The sequence below is a fragment of the Haliaeetus leucocephalus genome, unplaced genomic scaffold (assembly GCF_000737465.1).
Source record: "Haliaeetus leucocephalus isolate CR32 unplaced genomic scaffold, Haliaeetus_leucocephalus-4.0 Scaffold228, whole genome shotgun sequence".
In the NCBI taxonomy this organism is placed as follows: domain Eukaryota; kingdom Metazoa; phylum Chordata; class Aves; order Accipitriformes; family Accipitridae; genus Haliaeetus; species Haliaeetus leucocephalus.
Window position 1 is genome coordinate 23,311,916 of NW_010972664.1, and position 12,417 is coordinate 23,324,332.

Below are 12,417 nucleotides of genomic sequence, written 5' to 3' on the forward strand. Positions count from 1 at the left end.
TGAATATAGAGGTATACTGCTGTAAACTGTAAATTTGGTTAAGTAACATTCAGCATATACAGTGGAAGCTGAAAATCCAGTCATCTTCAGGTTAGTCTGGTTAACCCGACGCTGGAAAAGGGAAAGCTGTACAGGGGAGCAGAGATCACCCTTATACTGGTGCGTACCCACCTGGCAAATGTCGGCTGGTAGCCACTTCTTACTTTATCTTGTATTTAACACTAGCGGAGAGCTGTGGGCTGGTGTCAGATGCAGTTTAATTAATCAGAGGATGCATGCCAAGCTAGCTCGATGTTGATGGTCCTGCTCATTAGCAGAGTCGGCGGAAGCTTTGGGGAGCTGCAAGGAACCAAATTTGCCTGCCCTGTTTATCTTGGTGAGCACAATGCTGGCTTATTTAAAATGCGAGAGGCTTCGGTTTGGGTTCAACAAGTCCTTAGGCTCCTAGTTTAAGCTCGTAACTTGTCCAACGGAAAGTTAAAACTCTTCCTAAATTTCAGCTTGAGGGATTTGATTAGAAAAAAACGGGCATTTGGTGTTTTTCAAAACAGGTCTTTTGCTGTGGTGGGGTCTGAACTGGAAAAGGGGATCCAAGTCCAGCAGAGCACTGAGGTTGCTCTCAGTCCAGATCCCACACTCTGGATCTTCATGGCTTTGATCCTGGTTGTGCTGCCCACATGTCTTGTGAAGGGCAAGAGCAATACTCCGCACACTCCAGGCTGACATGTTCTGCAGTGTTTCCTCTCGTTGGAAGAACGGAAACTGAAACGATGGCATCATGGACATCAGAGATGTCAGAGCAGGGCAAAAAGGCTCGGGACAAGAGAGCGGAAAGATGGGAAACAGGAAAGGTAACGGGTTTGGATAGAGGAGACCTGCCTGATCGTGGGTGTCATGAGAAGAGGCAAGTGGAGAAAGGTAAAAGGGCACAGGAATGAAGGGAAGTGGGATGTTGAAGAGGTGATGCAGCTGCAAATGGTTTAGGAGGAAGCGGTTCAATTCAACAGACACTAGGAGGTTAAGAGTGATGTTTAGGAGAGCAGAGACATAAGGGGAATGGAGAGTTTAGTTTATGTTATTTGGTTTCTACTGACAAAGTAAAATATTTGGATAAGCCTGGTGAACTCAGTGAAATGCAGACTCTGTTCTGAATTGTAACTTTTGCAGTGGACCTCACTCTGTGGCACAGCCTCTGTTCTGGGTTAGAGTATTCAGCCAGTGGATTGTTGAAACACGAGCTGAGAGGCCATGGTAAAACCACAGAGAGTCACAAATTTTGATGTTCCTGTACGCTCGTCATTTGCTGCCAACAACAGACTTTCTGGATAAAGGCTTCTCCTTGAAGGGGCTGGAAATTACCAATTAGTGGAATACAGTAACATGGGGCAGATGATCATTCTTAAGGGGTGAAAGGGTAGGTCACCCACTGACACGTATCGTAAGTCCGGGTTGGAGGGAGAAATTACTTGCTGGGTCTCCAACTCCCAAAACTGAGTGAGCACAGATAAGGTGAAATCTATCTGAACGGTGTTTGTTATTTTGCGAAACTCTGTAACTCCTTGTTGCTTTCTTAAGAATAAAAATCATTATGGTTTAAAAAATCCAGCAAAATCCAAGTCTTAGCTTGTTTTCTTAGTTTCATCACATTAACGTTTGCTTTGGTTTCGAATCAGGTGTGGTAGTTCCTGTACCCTCATATTCATTACGCTCCTTTCCTCCGCTCCACTCTTCACTATCATTTGCCTGCTTGGAGACTATAATTTGTATTTTTATTTATATTTATTTAATTTTAACAATTATTTTTACTTTTGACCCCATCTGCTTTACATAGCCACTTACTCCTTCCTAGTTCAGTTATTTACTTGTATTAAAAACTTTCTCTTCTTTTATAAATCCGTTTTCCAGACTGATGTTACATTATATCTACAAACATTTGAAGAAGAGTTTTCTTTGCCAATCTCTCTCCTTACTCTTCACCTTGTGGCTGTTCATCCAGGTAGCTACAGAGGGATTTTTGCTTCCTTACTTGGGGTGCAAGTTCCACAGCCACTGTGCATCTCAGAAATTTTGGGCATCTTTCACATCCAGTTTCCTTACCACTACAGTCGATGGTAACAAGTCGTCTTAATTCCCTGGGTTTTAATTTCTTTTGCAACCAACCTGCATGTACAGTACAGGCCTATTCTCATTTAGCTTCCCACTTATTTTATATCTAAGGAAGCGATGATCACACGCTCCAGATTTATTTTTGATGACCACCTGCTCTATGACTTACTTGCTATTTACAACTAATGAATCTTTTGTAGGTTCAGTGATGGTTTTGTGAAGGAATTTGTCATCCGTCATGTTGAGAATTACAGGCCCAAGGCCCGTTATGATCACGAGAGATTATTCTCTGGTCCATAACTCTGAAGTTAGTTTCCCCATGGCAGCATAGTTCTTAGTGGGATTTATCTCTTTTAATATTAGCTCTCTCTCTACATATCCAGTTATGAACTTGAACAGCTCACAGCTGACTCTGAGCTGCACCAGAGAAAAGCCTCTTTTAACTTTCTGAGTGTCATCTAAACAACCTATAACATCATTCATGTGATGCTAATGCACTGTTTTTATCTTCCTTTCTATCAGTCCTGAACAGTAGAATATTTTAATACCAGGGATGACTGTTATTCTACCATATTTCTGTTACTTGCATGATAGCTAGTTTCCACCCCATACTTAGTCACTCATATTTCTTTCCTGCCAATATCTGGAAGGTAGTTACAAAGATAATGGCACCAAAGTCTTCTCAATAGGAGCAGGTGATACAACAAGGGGCAATGGCAACAAGTTGAAGCTTGGCAGGTTCAGGCTGAACTTCAGAAATTACTTTTTTACCAGAAGGGTAATGCAGCACTGGAAGGGGTACCCAGGAACGTGGCAGTATCTCCACCCTTGGAGGGTTTCCAGACTCGGGTCAGACAAAATCATGGTGACCTGATTGAGCCAGAGGTTGGATCGGAGACCTCCTCCCACTGTCACTTGTCTGATTCCACAGCATCACCCGGGATTATGGTAGTACACAGAAATATGGTAGTACCCAGAAATATGGTAGTACACAGGCATCTGCCTCCCTGGCCTCACCTGCTTCCCTTAGCCAAACCAGATAGCCCTTTGACTACTGGTATTGTCTGCTGCTGCTTCTCTCATCACAACCAGTATATTCTTTCCCCTTGTTGTCTGGGCCTCTGCCCATCGATACCTCCTTATCTGTCATCACATAGTTATTTAACTGGTTTTCACCTCCCTGCCTAGGAAAACAGATACACAGCCCTCTCCCAGCAGCTGCAGCATCACTGAATGGCTCTCTTGAACATGATACTTACATGGTAAAGTTATATTTACAAGCTAGCTCAGTAAGTTGCACAACTTTTTACCATAGCTGTTCCTTTTAGCCAGCATGCAATGGATTGGAGCCCTGGAGAATGGAAGAGAGTCACAAGCTTAGCGGACACCTGGAGGGATTTGACTACAGAGACCAGTCAAGAGTGGCTTAGTGCTCTGCAAAACAAAGTCTATCACAACTGCTGTGTTGGAGCCTCTCTGCAGTTGTAACCCACAACTCGTTTCACAGCCACAGCGCAGGCTGCAGACCTCCCCCAGCTCCTCTGCACCAACAGCTAATGGGTAAATCTGCTGAAATGCAGTTTTGGCTCTGCTGGAGCACGTAGAGAAACAAATCAGAGAAAGGAGCCTTGCCTTATCAGACATGGCTGCTGCATTTGCCTGGGGTGAAGGAGTTGCTTGTGCTCTGCTTCACCGGCTGATGGGAATATGTGGGTGCCCTCTGAGAGCACAGGTAATGCCAGATAATAACATGTAGGGCCAGGGGAGCAGAGATGAGTGCATCCCTGATTGAAGGGGGATGCAGGGACTCACAGGGTGTGTGACATTACCCTGGTGAAGCAGTGGGAGAGCTAGCCAGAGCAGCTGGCTAAGTCTGACAGCTCAGGGCTCCTATGCATAACTTCAGCAGGAAGAATTAATATTCCTTATGAGGCTTTTCCAAGAAGGACTGAAGTGGTGAGTGAGGATGAAAATGGGATGCAAGGGGTAAGTCTGTATTAAAAACCCGTGTCCAGCCGGCACAAGATGCTCAGGAAGTTGTACTGGAAGAGCTGTGGCTGGGGGTTATCATGGTTTCCTGCAGGTGTGTATACATAATTATAGCAGGCCACCGCAAGGGTGAGTTTTGTTACTGCAGGGCTAGCACAGCTGAGAAGAGAGGCGCAGAGAAGCAGCCATTTTCTCACCGTGTGTCTGAAAGAGGTGGAGAAAGGCAATAGTTAAAATACCATCAGAGCTCATCCATTTCCTCTCTCGCAGCTTGGTTTTTTCCCTGTGATGTTTTTTTTCCCATGAAGCCAGGGCTGACTTGGCAGCTGGTGGTGGCATTACACGCTGTCGGGCTCGGAGGGCTTGTTCACGCCAACGCAGAGCAACCGTCTTCTTTGCAGTTGAAGGTTTTACAGGGTGGGGAGGGGGAAAGAAGAAACAAACCAGCTTCAAGTCTTTCACGAAGATAAAGTCTTCCACAAAGATGAAGTCTTCTAAAAAGGAAGCGGACAGAGAGGTGACTGGAGGTCCGGAGGAGATAAGCTTGCATGCAGAAGCACGGTGCGAAAGGCTGATATAATATTGACTTAAAATGGGACCCAACAACAGCAGCCCAGCCGCAGGTCTGGGGATGCTCCTGACGGTGCCCCTCTTCCCTGCTGCCTCAGGTGTCCTGTGTGTGGTAAAGCCAAAGTTAACAGATTTAAGGCTTGGAGTTCTTTTTTTCCCTTCTGCTTTGCCAGAGCGAAAGTGAAACAAGAAGTGCAGTCAGGTTTGCTTCCCTCCAGGACTTGGAGGCGGTACGCGGCAGGATGGCCGGGGGGGCTGGTGCTGTGCGGGGCTCCTCCTGCGCTCACCCCACCAGTGAAGGTCTCCCAGTGAAAACTAGGGTCTTCCTACAATGGGTAATGAAGCTCCTGTAACATCCCACACTCTATCCCTCTCAAGAAAAAACAAACAAAAACAAACAAAAAAATGCCCCAAACCCAAAGAAACAGAAAGAAGAAAGAAGAAAAGGAAAAGAGGAAAAGAGAAGGAAGAAAAAGGGAAAAGAGAAAGAAGAAAAGGGGAAAGGATTGGGCTTTTCTTTTCCCAAAGCCTCCAGCTCTATTACAACTACCTGCTAACTTGTGTCCCAGACAAAAGCATGGGACACATACTTCCCTCCAGAGCATGATGTGTCACACTAAGTCAGTCCAGCTCCTACCCGCTGCCAAAACATGCTCCTCCTCCCAGGCCAGCTGAAAATTCAGCTTCTCCCAGCACAGCACACAGAATGGTGGGTTCCCATGCATCTCCTTCGATGAGTGACAAGCAGATGCTGAAAAATGGCAGATGCCTCCTCTGGATGAAAAATTAACTGACAAGCTCAATAAGCCCATCTGGAGTGGAGGGGGCTGATTTCATCCTCCAGGACCAGCAGTAGTTGCCAGCAGTTCCTGGTGAGGGGAGACAGCAGAGAAATAAGGACCATCCCCACCCATGCGCCCAGGTAGATGCAAGGGTTGCAGCACTGGGAGCTCCTTCTGCCCCTACAACCCCTGAATTGGGAGAGGAGAAAGGAAAGGGCCATCACCAGCAACTTTACTTCTGGTGCTGACACAAACACCCCCCTCTGTCGTCACTGCTGTTCCCTTCACCAGTAGCTGGGTCAAACCGCCTGGACCACAATACCCGTTACATCCTACAGCAAGAGCCAACCACTCTGCAGGTCCCAGCTGGGTCCGATGCTACAAGGCAGCATTCATCCAACCACGCACCCAAATCCTCAGGAGGTAGACCACAGCACACACCTCCCTTAGGCTGGCATATGACAGTATGGATTTCACAGCCCACTGGGGATATAAGCATCATGGAGTGATGTGCCAGGCTCAGACCATCTTCTAGTTCCTCCAGACCCTCTTAGACTCTAGCTGTACTCACCTCTCATCTTTTTATTTATGCTTTCTTCATCTGAAGCCCAAACAAGTCCCAGAACCTCTTCCACCACCTGCCCCTGGCCAAACTGGCCACCTGCAGCTCCAGGAGGAGAATATTTGATTGCAGGAGTGTTCCTGGTGCCTACTTCTATTCCCTTGTGCCGTTACAACTCTATGCAGGGGATCACAGGGCATCATCCACCACCTGGCAGATGCCTTCAGGAAGCAGTGGGTACTGTTGCAGATGCTGGGCTTTGTGACCCCTCTTAAGTTTCTGGTTTATGTTTTCACCCTATCCTTTCCTCCTCTTCACTCATTCCTCACCATAAGCATTTGATTTCTCCCTGATTTCTCTTCCTCTAGTCTCCTCCTTTCTCCTTCTCAAGGAGAGCTCAAGATGAACAGGGCAAACATACCATACTTCTCATTAATACTCTTCCAGTCTTCAAACACTTTCAGGTCAGGGACTTCCTGACTGAATGTGGTTTCTGTGGTTTAGTCACCCTGTGTAGATTTCTTTTCCATGAAGCTGTCCATTCTCCCCTTGAGCCCATGTACAGTCTTTAAAAATTGCCATCATATTCACCATTTTCCCCTCCTCAGGTACCACAGTGGCAGTAAGCATGGATTATGCACTGCTCAGAGCAGTTCAGCTATTTTATTTTTGAGTTCCTTTAAGACTCTTGGACAAATGCCATTGCTCACAGCAAGTTGTTACTGTTTGCTTTGTCAGTGTTGAACAGCCTTTTCCACAGCTGCTTCAATTTCAGACCTGTTCATTGGCGAACCCCACCCTGCGGAAGAATGGGTTCTGCCACGATGATCTCGTCACTCAATACTTAACACAGTTGCAGAGATTTCTGCAATGGCCTTATCTCTCCTGTGCACTCCTCTCATAGCCTGATCACCAGTTTGCCCTTCAGAACATCTGGCAGGTTCCTGATACGTTTCAAGAAAGATCTAATGTTAGTTTTGATTCCTTTTACTAGTTGTTCCTTGAAGCTTTGTTTGACCTGTCTTTCTACCTGCAACATGCCAAAGTTTATATCCTTCTCTACTTTTCCCATTGTAGACAACTTCAGCTATTTTTTGATAGACACTATTTATGATTTCCCTTACCCCACTGAACAACGGTTTCTGTATCCCACGTGAAAGGTGTTCATCCCATTTTTCATGAGCGTGCCTGATTAGTAAGGATGGCAAAGGGTGACAAGAGAGTGAATTCAGGCCATGAAGATGAAAATAGAAAACGGGTGGCACTTTTGGACAGACAGAAGAAAACAGTTGTGGTAGGTGTTGGTATAGGCCATCAACAACAGGCAACAGGTCAAAACGACAAAGGCTGCCAAAGCAGAATGGGAAGAAGAGAAGTGGATGGAAAACAACAAGAGGTAGAGGGCAGGATGTCAGCAGCACTGAAGACATCAGGTGGGAAAACAGGATTATGACCCTGAGCCTTGGGATGTCACATTGAGAGGGGGAGTGAGAAGTAAGAGGGAACAACAGCAACACTGCCCAAACAGGTAGGGTTGATGTAGTGATGTAGAGTTACAAGAGGTGGCAGAAGGGGTTAGGGATGACAGTGAAGAGTAGTGGCACAGGACTGTATGGTACAGTGACATTGACATGTGGTGGGTCAAAGCAATGACTGTCAGTGAAGCAGGGCAGCACTGGACAATGCTGATTGACAGCCGAGGAGTGGTCCAGATATGTTGGGCCAATGATGATAAGGTACAACAAAGGAAGGGAAAATGACTGCAAAGGCAAGAAAGGCAATACATCATTGTTTTAAGAGTTCGTGGACTAAGTTCAGCCTCCCGTGCTGCAAACTGTCTGGCATGAGTCATGCTCTGGGAGATAAGTAACTTGCCAGCATGTATTTCAGTGTCACTAGGCAATGCAGGCCTTCCTACCACAACCAGGTGCAGTTCATGGGGAGAAAGGGCAAGTTTTTCTTTTTTTTCTGAGTTCATTCACTGCTATTCTTTCCATTCAGTTCCTTCTCCTTCCCCTGTTTTCAGTAGTATTTTTTACTCTTTTCTTGTCCTCTTTTTCAAACACTTCTGAAGTCATGGGTTTGCTTAGTATTGATTTCTTTATGAATTGCTGGTTTTCTCTTCTTTTCTACTTTTGTATATATCCAAATCACATTCACACATCTGCCCTCCCATGAAATACCATCAGCATCTTACTAAGTCCTTAGCATGAAAGATCAATTGCCTCAGCTGATAAATATGTGCAGCCTCATACCAGGAGGTATGCTGCAAATACTTTGAGATCCTTTACTGGCAGGGGATTTGGAAGGCAAAAGGCCCTGGAGCCTGTGGATTCTAGGAAGTGGACCATTTTTCAAGCTACAGGGGAAGACTCTTTCTCTAAAAAACAACCCAGCAACCCCCCGGGTCTTAATTGAGGAAACCCCCTTCCTGACCCCAAAATTTGCACAGGAATATAAACTTCCTGATATGTGAGATGTATCTGAAACAGTTTCAGTCTTGATATAGAGTTAAAAGAAGAGGTGACAGAATTCGACAGTGACTATAATGAAGAAATCTCACTGTTCTCAGTATCACTAGAAGTGGTCACATGGCTTGACTAAGATTCATGTCTCGTTGGCTGACCTCTTCCACTTAAAAGAAAGGATGAAAAGCAAAAAAGAAAAATTATCAAGCTACCTCTTGAGAAAAATTTAGGTTCTTTGCCTCATGAACCATTGCAGAGCTTCACGTCACCGCTAGCCTGAGATCTTCTGAGGGGTCATAGTGCCTGGGAAGACACAAAACCTCTCGAGCAGTGGAATGAATTGAACATGTCTGAACAATTAAAAAGGAGGTGGGAAAGGGGGGTGATGCCTTCTGCTCTGCCTTTTGAGAAGGGTGTGGTGGGAAGTGTTCCCTCAAGCCATTTGGCTATGAAATCTGGCCTTACCCATAAAAGAAATGGGATTTATGGATTAACTTCTCTTCGTAAGGGCTTAATTCACTGTGGATTCCCTTTTTGAGGGCATCACTTCTAACTTATATTCCAGAGCAGGAGAGGATCACCATCACCAGAGCAGAGCCAAGAAGCAGAAGCAACATGAAACCACTGAGATGGGAGTGACTGAGGAGGACACCTGGAGAATTATGTGGGGCAGCATCAAAACCGGAGGTAAACATCAACTAGGTTGTCCTAACATCAGCTCCAGCAAAGCTCCAGGTGGGCAGCAGCGAGCATCTGTGTCTACCAAGCTGTGCCAGGTGCCGTTTTGGGCTCAGAGGGTGACCAGACCCAACCCCGTGATCTCTCTTGGCTGGGGAGCAGCAGGTGTCGGAAGAAAAACTGGTCTGAGGTGGCTGCATCCACCTCCAATTTCCAGGAACAGCGCAGGAGAGATCACAAAAGGGGCGGGGGCACAGGCATGGGGAGTCAGGTGATTGTGATAATTGTTAGGGCTGGAATGAGGAAATTAAAGATTTCAGCTGCAGAGAACAGGAAGAGAGGAACTCCAGGATGCTCCCACCTTGATCTCCCCACTCATTAATTGCCCCTCAGGACAAAGCAGCCAGAGAAATCACTGGTTTTGACATCCAGTTCTATAGCTCTGCTCTCTGCTGTTTCAGCCCAGAGTGCACATCCAGCTTCCAGATGGGCTTTAGTCTCAGCTTAGCTATGCCAGGGGGTGAGAATTTTCATCTGGCCATTTCCACAGTCGGTCCTATTGCAGTAGGACTGGTTTGAGGAAACGGCCTCAAGTTGTGCTGGGGGAGGTTTAGATTGGATATCAGGAAAAATTTCTTCACCGAAAGGGTTGTCAAGCATTGGAACAGGCTGCCCAGGGAAGTGGTTGAGTCACGGCCCTTGGAGATATTCAAAAGATATGTAGGTGTGGCACTTAGGGACATGGTTTAGTGGCAGACTTGGCAGTGCCAGGTTAACGGTTGGACTTGATGATCTTAAAGGTCTTTCCCAACCTAAACGATTCTATGATTCTAAGATCTGAGGAGCTGTCGATCTGGCTGAGTGATCCTACATGAGACCCTGGGTTTAGGGAATATGCAGCAGAGGTAGAGCTTGAAGGCCCATTTTCAGCACTCGGTGACTTTCTCATGGAGGCCAGGTCACTAGCAGCGAAGGTGGCAGCTGACTCGGACACACAGCAGTATGGCTAACGTACCACAGGGTCTGGGTCGCTGAGCTGCTTCAGCACCCAGACTGATTCAGCATTTGCAGGAAGCAATATCCCTCGTCCTGCAATACCGACAACAGATGGGAGTCAGCTACATTTTTCAGGAGCTAGTTCAGATTTGCCAGCTGAGGCAGAGCATGAGTAGCCACTACCCAGGCTCTCCTCCGGGCTTCGTACCGCATTGCAGCATGCAAACAGCAACAAAAGAGGATCCATCCAGGTCTTCTTGGGTCCTCTCATGTTAACTTCATTCTCCTAGGAAGAGAGACTGGGTTCCCGCCACACAGTTTCCAGCACGATTTGCTCAGTCCTACAATATTCTTTACATTAGCTCTACCCTGTCATCTCCCACCTTTCATGCGAAAAGACAGGGATAACACACACTGCTTCATTTTTTTCCCAGCACTCCCTTTTGCATCATGAAAAGCAGCCTCCTCGGGACACAAAGGAGTGGGAGTGTGTACGTGGACATGCTCTTGCTGCTGTAGTATCTCTGGTTATTTGGGACAGACACCACTGCTGCCTAGCAAGTTACATCAGTAGCAAGGGAGAAGGCATTCAACAGCCCGTTAGATTGGTTTGCAAATCCCTGATGGCTTTTTAATAACTATCCTCTTTAGAGATCACCACCTCTGCCTTGAGGGAGTCCATGAATCCTGGGTAAATAACGCCCTGCTGAAGAGCAACAGCAGTACAAACTATAGCCTCACGTCTATCCATTTTTATCAGCTACTAGGCTGGTGCTTCTTTGGCCAAACACTTCAGTTAAACTTAGAGCACCGTCCGTGCTGCTATTTGTTGATTGTTTGGGTTGCTAGTTTTAAGGCAGAAAAATACAGCTAATCAAGAAATAATCACTGGCTTCTACCTTGCAGCAGAAGAAAAACACAATTGCATATATGGATATACAAAAGAAGTAAACTGATCAAAGGTCTTTCAAGTAGTTCAAAAACATGTATAATTTGTTACACTTGGAATCCAGACCAGACAGGGAGAGACTTTTGGTTTTGACCCACCACAGTAGCACTGTGTTGAAAAAAGTTTGTTCTATTTTAAAATGTTGTGTGTGCACTACAGATCGTTATCACATTCCTACCTGGGCAGATAATAGACATAGTTGGTAAGGAAACATTTCAAATTCGGTGCCATAAAAAATGATTCATGTGTACTCAAAGGTTGCTCAGTTGCAATAAAAAGCAATCATGCATTCACCTTGTGAAAATACAATATATAGAAGCACTGCCCAGAACAACAGGGTGCTTCCCATTTCAAAAGAGAAGGACCTAGTGACAAGCATCTGAAGGAAAAGGATCTTTTCAGTATAAAGCTCCTTGGATTTAAAATGTTGTTAGAGGTGAAGTAAATACTATGAATCAAAACTTCCAAAAAGGATTTGTAGTGCCTGATGGAAGATCTTTCATCCTAATGCAAGACTTGGGATTTCAGAAGACCATTTATCCTATAATTGCTGAACCTGCATGGGGGTAGGGGAAAAAACCATCAGTGTCAAAACCAGTTCCATCAGGTGTGACTCACCTTGATAGGTCACTACATCAAATAAATATCCAGAAACTTGTGGATGGGCAAAATGCTCAGAAGATTCTTGTGGTGAGGGGAGTTTGAGACAGGAGTGTATCTCATTACCCAAATTATCAACAGGAGTCACTTTTGCAAACGACACTAATAATCCCATGTCACTATCTTCTGTTACAGTGAAGCGTGTCTGAGGAAAATGGTACCAGTTATGACTGACAATCTTGGTCAGACGATTGTCACCTGAGTGATCTAGTTCATCTACGCATCGGAAAAAAATAGAACAAAAGCTGGGAAGACGAAAGTAATCAAAAAAACTTGAAGAGTTAGCAAATTCTGACGTTCTGCAAATGGAGATTGAACCTGGCAGCTGAGAAGGCAACAGGAGATTTGTTGTTTGCATTGTTTCTAAAGTATTTGGGGAATCAAGTGGTAATTGTGGTCAGAGAAATGTTAAAAACAAATTTTTGGTTCCTTTGTGAGTTGGCAATCCACCTGCAGCACATCTGTGTGACCACAGAAACGTAAGGACTTTTTACAAACTCATGCCAAAGCGTGATACTCACATGACTGAAGCAACTGGAAGTCACCTACGTGCTCTGAGGTGTGCCACAACAGCAGATAACGTACAGCAGCCTGAGCAGCTCACCGGCGTGAGAAAGAGGGAAAAGGGAATTGCTTAGATCATGGCTGACACGGCAG